Here is a 15,655-nt window from a genome sequence, read left to right as displayed (position 1 = left end):
GGGCGTGATCCTGCTCTCATTGATGGGGCTTTTGCCACTGTTCGCAATTGGGGCGTATCATTTTCTATTAAGGAAATGATGGACTTTCTGTGAGTTTGTACTGTACAGAAGGAAAAAGCTGGGCAGCACAAAACGCACATTTCTGGGGACAAGTCTGGGACTGGGAATTTGCTGGTGTTACCCTGTGATGCATTTCATGAGTGGTTAGCTATAACACTCTTACAATTTAGTTGGGAGTGATTTTGCATGTTAGAGGCTGTGTGGGAGTAGGACCAGGAGTGGTTGCTCTCCCAGTGAAGCAGTATAAAAGGCACCTCAAGTTGAAGATTGAGGGGACACAGCTGTCAATCTGTCCAGGTTGTACCCTGGAGAACCCCACAGAGCAAAGGGAAGTAACAGAGGCTTGCCGGCTGCTATAAGAGCACATTGAGGTCATTTACAACAAGTACATTTAAAGCAGCCTATGGGCTGCTCCAGTTTATGCCAAAGGACACAGTCAGTCCAGGACTGGGGAGCATGAAGGTGGCTTATAGTCACCTTTGAGCAGCACCCTTGTTACCTTGAGTAGTTCTGTACTTTTCACAGTCATAGCTGAGGATCTGGGCCAATGTTTTTTAAACAGCTATGGTCATTTAGAGTATTTCTTGCCTTGTACTTCATGATTTCCAGTAATATCCTCCCACTAGCAAGCAAAAGCAGCATTACTATAATGAGATCATAAGCAATTGATCTGGCTAAATCACTTCCATGTAAATTTCATCCTTTCTTTCCAAACCCTTCACTGCAGCACTAAAAGTCTGTGCAACAGAGAATTGCCCTTAAGCAAAGATAGGAAAATAATACAGGTTTTTGCATTTCCCATCACTACACCAACTAGTGGTAACACTTTAAGGGCCTGATCCTGAAATTCATGCATGTCCCAAAACTGTAATTAAGTTTTGGGGTGTATAAAGAATGCAAGTTTAACCCCTAAACTAAGATTCACACATATATATTTAATTTAGTTTTAACATATGTAAATAGATTTAGTATAACTTAAAACAGCACAATCTTTGCAGCATGATCTTTGTATGTTTGTATTATAACAGTTATGCAGTGCCTGATTACTGATGTGCCATTGAAATAGGCATTTACTGCATCAACTATATCCTAGAAAATAGGCTTGTTTCTTTAAAAATACTTTATTAATTTCCCTTTTATGCCATGAGTCTATCATAAATCTCTAGGCTCATTTACAAAACAAATTTTAAATCACATAAACAAATAATCAAATATAATCTATACCAACACAATGCAGTGCTGCTAAAAAACTCTCTCTTTCCAATATGCCCTGCCAAAAAAACCTCCCCACATAACCCATCCCCTCTAGGATTGTAAATTTCCAGTAGACAAGGAAAGCCATGACCCCTGCCCTAAGGATCTTAGAGACTACCTTGGACATAAAATTACAGACACACAATGCATTAGGGCCTGCTTTTCAGAGGTGCTGAGCTCAGCCCTCTGAAGATCTGGTCCCAAGTCTCCTGCAAGTAGATGATTCAGTCTCAAAGAGGTGGAGATTTCCCCCCACAAATCTTGTGGTGAATTATTGTTGAAAGGCTTCTCTACAAAGAAGCACGTTCTGAAAAAGGGACTGAATGAAGTAAAGTTGTTTGCGGGATGCACAAGGAGATGGGAGTTGCAAGCACAGCACACTCCTCCCAATGCCTGATAAGTCAATGTACTGAGAGCTACACTTAATGGACAGTGAGAGTGGGGGCAGCAGTAAAAGAAAGAAAAGGAGTACTTGTGGCACCTTAGAGACTAACAAATTTGAGCATAAGCTTTCATGAGCTACAGCTCACTTCATCGGATGCATGCAGTGGAAAATACAGTAGGGGGATTTTATATACATAGAGAACATGAAACAATGGGTGTTACCATACACACCGTAAGGAGAGTGATCAGGTAAGGTGAGCTATTACCAACAGGAGAGAAAAAAAACCTTCTGTAGTGATAATCAAGGTGGGCCATTTCTAGCAGTTGACAAGAACGTGTGAGGAACAGGGTTGGGGGGCGGAGGGGGAGAAATAAACATGGGGAAATAGTTTTACTTTGTATAATGACCCACCCACTCCCAGTCTTTATTCAAGCCTAATTTAATGGTGTCCAGTTTAATGGTGGCTGACTTAGAACAACACTTCCTCAGCTCTCGTCCCCTAATGCCCCTACTCTACTTGCGCTACACTGATGACATCTTCATCATCTGGACCCATGGAAAAGAAGCCCTTGAGGAATTCCACCATGATTTCAACAATTTCCATCCCACCATCAACCTCAGCCTGGTCCAGTCCACACAAGAGATCCACTTCCTGGACACTACTGTGCTAGTAAGCGATGGTCACATAAACACCACCCTATACCGGAAACCTACTGACCGCTATACTTACCTACGTGCCTCCAGCTTTCACCCTGACCACACCACACGATCCATCGTCTACAGCCAAGCTCTACGATACAACTGCATTTGCTCCAACCCCTCAGACAGAGACAAACACCTACAAGATCTCTATCAAGCATTCTTACAACTACAATACCCACCTGCTGAAGTGAAGAAACAGATTGACAGAGCCAGAAGAGTGCCCAGAAGTCACCTACTACAGGACATGCCCAACAAAGAAAATAACAGAACGCCACTAGCCGTCACCTTCAGCCCCCAACTAAAACCTCTCCAGCGCATCATCAAGGAGCTACAACCTATCTTGAAGGACGATCCATCGCTCTCACAGATCTTGGGAGACAGGCCAGTCCTTGCTTACAGATAGCCCCCCAACCTGAAGCAAATACTCACCAGCAACCACATACCACACAACAGAACCACTAACCCAGGAACCTATCCTTGCAACAAAGCCTGCTGCCAACTGTGTCCACATATCTATTCAGCGGACACCATCATAGGGCCTAATCACATCAGCCACACTATCAAAGGCTCGTTCACCTGCACATCTATCAATGTGATATATGCCATTATGTGCCAGCAATGCCCCTCTGCCATGTACATTGGCCAAACTGGACAGTGTCTACATAAAAGAATAAATGGACACAAATCAGACGTCAAGAATTATAACATTCAAAAACCGGTCGGAGAACACTTCAATCTCTCTGGTCACTCGATTACAGACCTAAAAGTCGCAATTCTTCAACAAAAAAACTTCAGAACCAGACTCCAATGAGAGACTGCTGAATTGGAATTAATTTGCAAACTGGACACCATTAAATTAGGCTTGAATAAAGACTGGGAGTGGATGTGTCATTACACAAAGTAAAAATATTTTCCCGTGTTTATTTTCCCCCCAAACTGTTCCTCACACGTTCTTGTCAACTGCTGGAAATGGCCCACCTTGATTATCACTACAAAAGGTTTTTTTTCTCTCCTGCTGGTAATAGCTCACCTGATCACTCTCCTTACAGTGTGTATGGTAACACCCATTGTTTCATGTTCTCTATGTATATAAAATCCCCCTACTGTATTTTCCACTGCATGCATCCGATTAAGTGAGCTGTAGCTCACGAAAGCTTATGCTGAAATACATTTGTTAGTCTCTAAGGTGCCACAAGTACTCCTGTTCTTTTTGCGGATACAGACTAACACGGCTGCTACTCTGAAACCTGTCAGTAGGAGAAAGTCAGTTTAAATAGCGACATTGTTAATGATGTCACTCCTGATCATTTTAGCAGAAACAGCCAGCTATGTTTTTATCCACCAGCCCCCAAACTGCCTCCCAACCCTCCCTAGTTGCCAAAAGCCCACCCAGCAGGTATTAGCATTTCAGCATTTCTAGTTCCTTTCTGTAAATCAGATATGTGTGGGTGTGGACACTTGAGCTGACGTCAGAGAAAGCTTGGTGCAGGTTTGGTTCCAAAAATGGGCGTGTATTGTGTCTGTCCTCATTCAGCAATCTCTCATTTTGTGCTGACCAGTCACCTTTTCACTTTGTGAACTAGATTGTTAAAGACAGACTCTCTCAACCTCCCAATCCCACATGGCTTGGTTCTCAAAATATGTCCTGCTCTGGGTTCTCAGGAACAGCTCTGTGCCCCAATGGTGGCCCATGGACCACTGCATTCAAAACAAACAGCAGAATTTATCAAAACAATTTCTCAAGAGACAAGGTGGGTGAGGTGATATCTTTTATTGGACCAGCTTCTGTTGGTGAGAGAGACAAGCTTTCGAGCTTACACAGAGATCTTCTCCAGGTTTTCACTGCCCTCTTCCCTCCACACCTCTCCAAACCTTCCAAAGGAAATGGAGCCAGGATTACGTGTAAGAGAAATTACATGGTGAAAAGCTAGGACATTGTTTTGCCTGCTGCAAGGCAAATAGACCAGCTGTGTAGTCTCCACCATAACAAGGAGAACTGTCTATGCCCCACTCATGGTGCTCCGTTCTCAGGTGCTCCCTGAAAATGGGCTTGGGAGAACAGGATAGTCACAGGTTAGCTAAGGCCACTTCCTCAGCCATCTCTTTGACTGTTCATGACTTGCTGGCTTCCAGTCGCTTCTTCAAGAGTGCCTAAGCCAAAAAAAAAAAAAAAAAGTGGTGCAGTCAGCTGAGAGAGGCATGTCCTGCTTTAAGGGGGATCAAGGCTGCTTAAATTAGACCCACTCAAGGACAGCTCTCCCTCTAGGGGTATGTCGACACAGCAAAGAAAAACCCTCAGCTGGCCCATGCCAGCTGACCCGGGCTTGCAGGGCTCAGGCTGTGGGGCTGTTTCATGGCTGTGTAGACTTCTACACAAGAATGAAACAGGCCTGATCCCGAGCTGTGGGTTTTTCTTTGCTGTAGACATACCCTAGGTTCTAGCTACTTATGTGGTAAGCAGTCACCCAACTCTCCTTATTTTGAAATTTAATCAAAAGGAGCAATGAGGTGTTGTTATCACCCGCCCTTCCATTACATGGTCCACGTGGGAGGGAGGGATCAGTATTTTAATGGCATGGGCACTGGCAGAGGGGATGGGATATGTGGGGACACCCTAAGAAATCATCTTGGCTTGAACTTGACTTAAAGGCCTTTTTAAAGAAGCATCTTCTGCAGGATAGCGGGGTTCCCTGGAGTTTGCTATCGGATTTTTATAGTGCCGGGGATATGCATCACAGGCAGGTGTAAAGGCAAGATCCCTGCTGCCCCTAAAGAGTTTAGGGTCTAAGCAGGTGAAATACAGGGGGGGATGGGGAGAGACACAGCAGAAAAGCAAGGAGGCAGAGCAGTTGTTTTATTTATTTATTTTTAATTATGTGATTTCTGTTTGAATGCGAAGAGCTCAGTGTTGCCCCATCAGCACATTCCTGCTCTCGGGGTGGCCTGGTGATGCACTGCTCCAGGAGCAGCTGCTCTGGGAGGGATTGTGTTTCAGGGAGTCCCGGTCTCTGCCAGAATTCCCAGCATTCAATGGGAGTGTGCAATCTGGGTTGGTGCCATGCCCTCCCCTCTCTGTGCCCAGCCGATTCTGCAGATTGTGTGAAAGAGTGGGGCTATAGGACTGACAAAACATAACGGGGCCAATTGGCACTGGCTAGTGGCCACTTTGCAGTGACTTTTCTGGGACAAAGTCTGTAAGCAACCACTGCCTTTGTGAATACCAGCCTGGAGCCTTTAGTCATCGTCTTCTGCTGAATCCCCTCTTACCTTACCTGAATCTTTACTTTAAAATATCACAGCATCATTCGGCACACAGTGTGACTCACATTATTTGTAGGGTTGTCAAGCAATTAAAAAAATTAATTGCGATTAATCACACTGTTAAACAATAATAGAATACCATTTATTTAAGTATTTTTGGATGGTTTCTACATTTTCAAATCTATTGATTTCAGTTACAACACAGAATACAAAGTGTACAGTGCTCACTTTATTTTTTATTACAAATATTTGCACTGTAAAAAACAAAAGAAATAGTATATTTGTATTTGTATTCTTTGTTGTAATAGAAATCAATATATTTGAAAATGTAGAAAAAATATTTAATACATTTCAGTTGATATTCTATTGTTTAACAATGCGATTAATCACAATTAATTTTTTAATCGCAGTTAATTTTTTTGAGTTAATTGCGTGAGTTAACTGTGATTAATCAACAGCCCTAATTATTTGTATTTGCTTTAACCTTTTCCCTGACTCATTCCTTTACCTAGCTCATAAAAACATAAGAATGGCCATACTGAGTCAGACCAGTGGTCCATCTAGCTCAGTATCCTGTCTTCTGACAGTGGCCAATGCCAGGTGTCCCAGAGGGAATGAACAGAACAGGTAATCATCAAGTGATCCATCCCCTGTCGCTCATACCCAGCTTCTGGCAGAGAGGCTAGGGACATTTCAGAGTTTGTGTTTGCATCTTGGCCCATAGCCATTGATGAGTCCATCCCCCATGAACTTATCTGGTTCTTTTTTGAACCCTGTTATAGTCTGGGCCTTCACAACATCCTCTGGCAAAGATTTCCACAGGTTGACTGTGCGTTGTGTGAAGAAATACTTCCTTTTGTTTGCTTTAAACCTGCTGCCTATTAATTTATTTGGTGACCCCTAGTTCTTGTTTATGAGGAGTAAATAACACTTCCTTATTTACTTGCTCCACACCAGTCATGATTTTATAGATGTCAATCATATCCCCCCTTAGTCGTCTCTTTTCCAACCTGAAAAGTCCCAGTCTTATTAATCGCTCCTCATATGGAAGCTCTTCCATATCCCTAATAATTTTTGTTGCTCTTTTCTGTATCTTTTCCAATTCCAATATCTCTCTTTTGAGATGGGGCAGCCAGATCTGCATGCAGTATTCAAGATGTGGGCATACCATGGATTTATATGAGGCAATATAATATTATCTGTCTTATAACTAATCCCTTTCCTAATGATTCCCAAAATTCTGTTTGCTTTTTTGACTGCCGCTGCCCATGGCGTGGATGTTTTCAGAGAACTATCCACAATGACTGACTCCAAGATCTCTTTCTTGAGTGGTAACAACTAATTTAGACCCCATCATTTTATATGTATAGTTGGGATTATGTTTCCAATATGCATTACTTTGCATTTATCAACATTGAATTTCATCTGCCATTTTATTGCCAACTCACCCAGTTCTGTGAAATCCTTTTGTAACTCTTCACAGTCTGCTTTGGACTTAGTTATCTTGCTGAGTTTTATATCGTCTGGAAAAAGGGGTAAACAGTAAGGTGGCAAATTTGCAGATCATTTATGAATATGTTGAACAGTACTGGTCCCAGTACAGACTACTAGGGGTCGCCACTATTTACCTCTCTCCATTCTGAAAACTGGCCATTTATTCCTACCCTTTGTGACAAAGTTTCTCCTCTGCCTTGGTGGGTCCTGCACTTATTGGCGGATTTGCTTGCCTCAGAGATTCACAGCAGCCCTCAGTTTGGCTACTTTTGCTAGTGGCTCAAACCTGCCATTCACTCAGCTAACCTCATCACTGGACAGCATGGGGAAAAGGAAGGAGAACAATTCCCACAGTCTCTCCTGGTCCACCAAATGGGTCAGGGGACAGGCCAGGGACCTTCCCCTCCAGTGGGACCCACAGTCCAGGTCACCTCCTCTTGTCTCAAATAGGGAGTTGAGGGAGATAGGGGGAACCCAGGCCTGCCCTCTATTCCAGGTTCCAGCCCAGGGCCTTGTAGATTGCAACTGTCTACAGTGTCTCTTGTAACAGCTGCATGACAGCTTCATCTCCCTAGGCTACTTCCCCAAGGCCTCCTCCCAACACCTTCTTTATCCTCACCACAGGACCTTCCTCCTGATGTCTGGTAATGCTTGTACTTCGCAGTCCTCCTGCAGTATACCTTCTCACTCTCAGCTTCTTACACCTCTTGCTCCCAACTTCTCACACACGCCTCGCTAATTGAAGTGAGGTTCTTTTTAAAACCAGGTGCCCTGATTAGCCTGCTTGTCCTAATTGATTCTGGTAGCTTCTTAATTGGCACCAGGTGTCCTAATTAGCCTGCCTTAATTTGTTCCAGCAACTTCCTGATTGTTCTGGAACAGCCCATGATCTTACTCAGTGAAAAGGGACCTGTTTAATCTGGGGCTAATATATCTACCTTCTATCACTCTCCTGTAGTCAGGTTCCCTTTGTTTGACCTGTCCCTTCCTTTGACCGCATTCCTGTCCCTGTTATTTCATTAGTTGTCCCCCAGAATCATTCCGCCCGCCCACTTCCTGGATCCCAATAGGATCACTGTCCTGTAGCCGTCTGGTCTGACCCTGTCACACCTTTGTTTCCTATCTTTGAACCAGTTAGTGATCCATAAGTGGACCTTCCCTCTTATTCTATGACAGCTTACTTTGCTTAAGAGACTTTGGTGTGGGACCTTGTCAAAGGCTTTCTGAAAATCTAAGAACACTATATCCACTGGATCCCCCTTGTCCACATGCTTGTTGATCCCCTGAAAGAATTCTAGTAGATTGGTGAGACATGATTTCCCTTTACAAAAACCATGTTGACTCTTCCCCAACAAATCATGTTCATCTATGTGTCTGATAATTATGTTCTTTACTATAGTTTCAACCAATTTGCCTTGTACTGAAATCAGGCTTACCAGCCTTTAATTGCCAGTATCACCTCTGGAACCTCTTTAAAACATTGGCGTCACATTAGCTATCCTCCAGTCATCTGGTACAGAAGCTGATTTAAATGATAGGTTATATACCACAGTTAGTAGCTCCACGTTCCACACCTGTTAGATTTATACTGTAAGCCTTTTGGGGCAGACGCTGCCTTTTTTTTAAATCTGTGCAAAGCCCTGTGCAAATTGATGGTGCTCTGAAAACATTCTTCGTCCTAATAATAATGATCACAAGCCCATTGGCACCCTTATTGGCAGCCTCAGCAAGGAATCCTGGCACTGAAACAGTTCAGCTGCTACTAAGTACTATAAGAAGCATATGCTGCCCAACAAATATGTTGAGAAGACCAAAATATTTCAACAATTCAAAAGTGTATCCAGGCCCTTATTGAAGCAGAAGTTCTTAATCTTGGCTGCTTTGTGCTAATGATATGGAAACATCAGCTATTCATGAAAAAAGGCTTGCTGCGTTTGTCTTGTTTGTTCTACAGTGCTCCAAGGATGTGCCCCACTATCCAAATATCTAGAGGCTCTGATGACATGGTAACCAAAACAGCAAAGCTTGACAGATTTGTGGTGTCAGCAGCACAGTGCTGTGTGTTTGTAACATTAGGGCCAAATCTTGCAAACCCATGTGAGGAAAATTACTCACTCTAATAGACTCATTGATGTCACAGGGAGTTGTTTATGAGTCTGGTCCAATGCCCATTGAAGTGAGTGGGTTCCTCCATTGACTTCAGTGGATACTAGATTGGGTATGTGAGTAACTTTGTGCACGTGTGTTTGTAGGACACGGACCTTAGTCAGGGAGCCAGCAATGTCTAGTATCTTAGAGTTTAGCATGTGAAATGAGGCTGTCCTGAATTCTAATCCCAGCTCTGATGCTGGCTCCCAGACTATGGGATTGCAGTAGGGTAGTCTGTTCCTCTAAAGGCTAGTGGCCAGCCAGTCCTGTGTGATTATCAGACCCAGCTGGGAAAGGGACAGGGGATGTCTATAAATGGCTGAGAGAGCTTAGCTCAGTTGGAAGAAGAAAAGCTGTAGGAGGGAGATGGGTCCTGTGGCTTGTCCTGGAGCAGTGTGGAACAAAAGGTCTCTGGGTCTCTGCAGCCCAGTGCTGGTTGGGGGAATAGCTTTATTTTGTGTTGCTAACATAGTTCCTATTTTTAAGAAAGGGAAAAAAAGTGATCCGGGTAACTATAGGCCCGTTAGTTTGACATCTGTAGTATGCAAGGTCTTGGAAAAAATTTTGAAGGAGAAAGTAGTTAAGGACATTGAAGTCAATGGTAAATGGGACAAAATACAACATGGTTTTACAAAAGGTAGATCGTGCCAAACCAACCTGATCTCCTTCTTTGAGAAAGTAACAGATTTTTTAGACAAAGGAAATGCAGTGGATCTAATTTACCTAGATTTCAGTAAGGCGTTTGTTACCATGCCACATGGGGAATTATTAGTTAAATTGGATAAGATGGGGATCAATAGGAACATTGAAAGGTGGATAAGGAATTGGTTAAAGGGGAGACTACAATGGGTCCTACTGAAAGGTGAACTGTCAGGCTGGAGGGAGGTTACCAGTGGAGTTCCTCAAGGATCGGTTTTGGGACCAATCTTATTTAATCTTTTTATTACTGACCTCGGCACAAAAAGTGGGAGTGTGCTAATAAAGTTTGCGGATCATACAAAGCTGGGAGGTATTGCCAATTTAGAGAAGGACAGGGATATCCTATAGGAGGATCTGGATGACCTTGTAAACTGGAGTAATAGTAATAGGATGACATTTAATAGTGAGAAGTGTAAGGTCATGCATTTAGGGATTAATAACAAGAATTTTAGTTATAAGTTGGGGACGCATCAATTAGAAGTAACGGAGGAGGAGGACCTTGGAATATTCGTTGATCATAGGATGTCTATGAGCCGCCAATGTGATATGGCCGTGAAAAAAGCTAATGTGGTCTTAGGATGCATCAGGAGAGGTATTTCCAGTAGGGATAAGGAGGTTTTAGTACCATCATACAAGGCATTGGTGAGACCTCACCTGGAATACTGTGTGCAGTTCTGGTCTCCCATGTTTAAGAAGGATGAATTCAAACTGGAACAGGTACAGAGAAGGGCTACTAGGATGAGGAAAACTTGTCTTTTGAAAGTAGACTCAAGGAGCTTGGCTTGTTTAGCCTAACTAAAAGAAGGTTGAGGGGAGATATGATTGCTCTCTATAAATATATCAGAGGGATAAATACTGCAGAGGGAGAGGAATTATTTAAGCTCAGTACCAATGTGGACACAAGAACAAATGGATATAAACTGGCCACCGGGAAGTTTAGACTTGAAATTAGATGAAGGTTTCTAACCATCAGAGGAGTGAAAAATCAGAGGAGTTTTGGAATAGCCTTCCAAGGGAAGCAGTGGGGGCAAAAGATCTGTCTGGCTTTAAGATTAAACTCGATAAGTTTATGGAGGAGATGGTACGATGGGATAACATGGTTTTGGTAATTAAATATTCATGGTAAATAGGCCCAATGGCCTGTGATGGGATATTAGATGGGGTGGGATCTGAGTTACCCAGGAAAGAATTTTCTGCAGTATCTGGCTGGTGAATCTTGCCCATATGCTCAGGGTTTAGCTGATCGCCATATTTGGGGTCGGGAAGGAATTTTCCTCCAGGGCAGATTGGAAGAGGCCCTGGAGGTTTTTCACCCTCCTCTGTAGCATGGGGCACGGGTCACTTGCTGGAGGATTCTCTGCTCCTTGAAGTCTTTAAACCATGATTTGAGGACTTCAATGGCTCAGACATAGGTGAGAGGTTTTTCGCAGGAGTGGTGGGTGAAATTCTGTGGCCTGCGTTGTGCAGGAGGTCAGACTAGATGATCATAATGGTCCCTTCTGACCTAAATATCTATGAATCTATGATGGTTTTGTATGAAGGGCCTGACCGAGAGTTGGGTGTGGGACAAGCCAGTATCCTTTAAGGGTGTGTATTATTAACAATTTAGGAACTGCACATTGGATCAGACTTCCGGTCCCTTTAGTCCAGTATCCTGAGCCAAACAGTGGCTGCTATCATCTGCTTCAGAGGAAGGTGCATGAAATGTCATAATGGGCAGTTTCTTCTTCTCCCTTGTCAGTTAATGATTGACCTGACTCACAAAAGTTTATTTAAAAATCCTATCTAATGTAACTGGATATATAAATGTAACATTTTGAATGTTCTTATGCTCTTGACCTCAATGATATCCTACTTCAATGAGTTCCACAGGTTAATTGTTTGTTGTGCAGAATAGTATTTCCTTGTGTGGGTTTGAAATGTGTTCTTTCAGTTTAATTGAACATTCTCTGGTGCTGCTATTAGGAGAAGGGTGTGTGTGTCTGATTTACTTTCTCTAGACCCTCGGTTAGTTCTTACACGCTTATCCTGGCCACTTGATTTGCTTCCTCTCTAAAATAAACAATCCCAGGCACTTCAACCTCTCTTCATGTGGAACTCTTTCTGTGTCCCACTAAATATTTTCATTGCCCTTTTCCAGTCCCCTTCAGTTTTCATGGTATCCTTTTTGAGAGAGAGAGAGTGGCCAGATGGGAACACTGTGTCCCAGCTCAGAGCATGCTATTGACTTGTATAATGGCACTGTAATATTATCAGGATTATTCTCCATCCCATTCCTGAGGTACCCTGGCATTTTGCTTATGTTTTTGCCCATTTGTGCACAATAAGCAGAGCTCTTCACTGAGCTGTGTGCAGTCATTCCCAGACCTTTTTGCTAAGTGGTTATAATTAATTTAGACCCCAATGATATGTCAGAATAATATACTAACTGCTACATGATTGCGCTCAGTGCTGAGAGTGAACTGATGAGATCTACTGGTCAGTGTGTCACAAGCCCCGCCCTCTGGGCCCAATTCAGTGAAGCTGTGAGTCTCTTACAGCTCCAGGTAGAGATCCTTGTCTATAGCTCAAGCTGTAGCCGCTCATACGTCTGTCTCTGGAGCTCCCGAATTCAATTTCTAGCTTGGCAATGAAGATAGAGGCCTGTACAAGACTTTTAGGCCTTTGTGTTTTGGACAGTTCATTTCCCATCCCAAGGCTAAAAGGTCACACAAAAGCTCATTAGAGGACTCAAAAGAAGGAGATACCAGAGGGTTTTTTTTGCAGGGGTGGTGGTGAGCAGTTTTATTTTATTTTTAGAATTGGAATGGTGATACATAAAGGGGATGAGGGCTTTGTGTACAGAGTGGATATTTGGGAAGAATTTGAATGAAGATAGCATAGGAGCCTGGTGCAGCATGGATGAAGGCACACAGAAAAAGTGGGATAACAAAACTGCAAGACTGTCATCATTAGGGAAGAGATAGGATGGGATAAGACACCAGAATAGGGGTGTAAGCAGGAGCAGTATTCAGACACTTGAAGGCAACGATGAGACTCTCAGACTTGACTTGGCAGGCCAGAGGGGAGCCAGTGGAAGGATTTGAATGGGTGAGTAGAGTGACAAGATGTCCCGTTTTTAAAGGGACAGTCCCATTTTTTGGGACTTTCTTATATAGGCGCCTATTACCTCCCCCACCCCCTGTCCCATTTTTTCACAGTTGCTATCTGGTCACCCTGTGGGTGAGTGACACAGTTTGAGAGATGGGCGAGAGATGGTTTTAGTTGCTCCATTTTGGATGGGCTAGAGCAGTGGTTCTCAATCTTTCTTTCTTTCTTTCTTTTTTTTTAAACCCCGGGGCCCTTAAACTTAAATAGAGAAGTCTGTGGAACCCCAACCAAAGGTGACGCGTGGGGGAGGGGCATGTGCCTCCCCCAGATTTCTACTGTCCATTTGGCCCTGTTCCGTGAAGTGCTGATGTAGCAGGGCAGAGCAGTGGTGTGTTTCCTTGCCTAGCTGCTGCCTGCTCGTGGAGTTCAGTGGTTGTGCGGCAACCCCTTCTGCTAGCAGCAGGAGGAGATCTCTCTTCTGCAGCAACGCTGCCATTTTTTGTTGCGCTCCACGCCCCCTCCCCCAACCCAGACAGGCTGCGGCGAGTCTGGGGATGGAAGTGGCACTGCCTCACTGAGCCCTGCCATCCAGGACTGATGCTGGAGCCCCGCAACCCATTTTATAGATAGAGAGACTGAGGCACAGAGAGGTTAAGTGAGTTGCTCCAGGTCACAGAGCAAGTTAGCAGGACTAGGGCTAAGTCTCCTACCCCAGGGCTCAGTCTATTAAACCACAACTGCCTGGATAATACAAACCCACTTCGTACTGTCAGGAAAATCTGAAGTTTGTTACATAACCCCCACAGGGAAGGCACATCAGCCTATTAATTATGCTGTATACTTTAGGTAAACAAAATAGTAAGGGCTTCTCTTCCTCCACAGGAAACTTTCCAAGTATTTGCCATATATAACTGTGTTCCAGAGATTCTGTAAACTCGCTTGCCTCTAAGACCAAGTTAGTTTCTGTTACTGGCATAAACTGAGGAAGCAAATATAAATCATCAGATGTTGGAATCTCTGCAGGAAACAAGAGCGTGTGATAGCAACCAGTTCAGGGAGGGAGGGAAATGGATTGGGACAGAAATGAGGAACTTTTATAAATGAGGGGTGTGTTGTGGGGGAAATAATTCATGTGCATGGTTGTTTTTCTGAGCTGTGCAGAAAAACTCTGCCTTTTTTAGCATTATCTTCACTGGACCAGATCCCACTACCACTGATGTCAGGGGAAAGTTTGCTGTTTAGCGTCAATGAGAATAGGATCACGACCATTGTCTGTGTCTCTCCACTGCCTTAAGCAGCACTGTTGTTTATGATATTTCAAGGCAGGACAATGAATGTGTTTTCCCAGAATCTTCTCTCTGGGCATATGACCTAATCCCTGCATACAGCACATCTCTGGTGAACGAAATTGCTTCAGTGCTCCCAGTTTCCAGCAGCTCTTTCTGAAACCAGCATGAAACGTCTGCAAAACATTGAGCTCCTCACTCTGTGGTTGCTTTTCTGAAGTCTGCATCGTGCTTTAGGTTTTGTTGAATTACGCTCCAGTAGGCATGATGAATACCCAGCAAATTGCACTAGCGCAGTGCTTTGCAAATGGAGATAGTGTGCAGTCTCATTCTGTTCTTTTACAAATGCTTTCCTGAGGACAGCTTTGGGAGGGACAATTGTGAGCTGCATGGAGGAGAGTAAATTTTTAATATAACATCCATGAATTGGACATAAATGTAATTGAGTCCCTTGGCAGGGGAACATACCTGGCAAAATGGAAAGGATAATATCAGGTTAATACGGCTCTAAGTTTAGGTTTTTGAAACAATGAACTTTGATTAAACTCTAAGAACAATGGAAATGATTACATGAAATTAAGAAAAAGTCCGTGGAAACATTTTTTTTTTAAACCAGTAAACATTCCCCTGCTACAATTTTCAATCCAAACATTGCAGTATCCTGCAACTACAGGGGAAATTGACTAAAACCTGTCTAGAAGAAAGTGGAAATGATTTAGCCTATGTTCAGGGTCTACACTTAAAGAAATGATCAAAGTGAAGAAGCAGCACAGATAGCGAAGAGGAAAGGAGATTTTTAAATATTCCCCCGCTTTTTAAACTCTTAAGGTGCTATACGTAGCTTAAGGATTTGTTTTTACAGCTCTGTGACTTTGAACCTGGTAGCGTCTCTTTCAGACACAGAAAACTTGAGGGGCTTTAGAGTTGGAATCAATGGGGCCATGCAGGATTCCTCCTGCCCTGATCTGAGTGCAGGATTGGGCCCTAATATTGTCAAACCACAACTAGATGTAATCTGAGTCCCATTTTTCTCCCTTTCCCCTCTAAAGTTTTTTGGGGGAGTAGGGGTAGGGGATGGGGATTTCTGATAAATGGTTCCCATTTTGTCCCCTCTCTAAAAATAACTAATAAACTTTCTTTGCTGTGTCATGGTAGATTATTTTAAAATTACATTTACCTTTTCCTTGAGGTTTGTTTTTCTGCCTTGTTTTCATGCTGATGTGTCACTCTTTTTGGTGCTTTTCATAGGGAGGTGCCTCTTAAATGTAATGCAGCC

The 15,655-nt window shown here is 43.3% G+C and overlaps 1 protein-coding gene across 4 annotated transcripts in view; it reads left to right on the top strand.

Annotated features, from left to right (window-relative positions):
• Positions 1 to 15,655, top strand: part of REEP1 (receptor accessory protein 1) — a 113,883-nt gene that overhangs the window by 32,900 nt on the left and 65,328 nt on the right. The window lies entirely within an intron of this gene.

Source organism: Eretmochelys imbricata, chromosome 4 (assembly GCF_965152235.1).
Source record: "Eretmochelys imbricata isolate rEreImb1 chromosome 4, rEreImb1.hap1, whole genome shotgun sequence".
Lineage (NCBI taxonomy): Eukaryota > Metazoa > Chordata > Testudines > Cheloniidae > Eretmochelys > Eretmochelys imbricata.
Note: the sequence above shows the minus strand (reverse complement) of the source record. Positions and strands in the feature narration are given on the sequence as shown.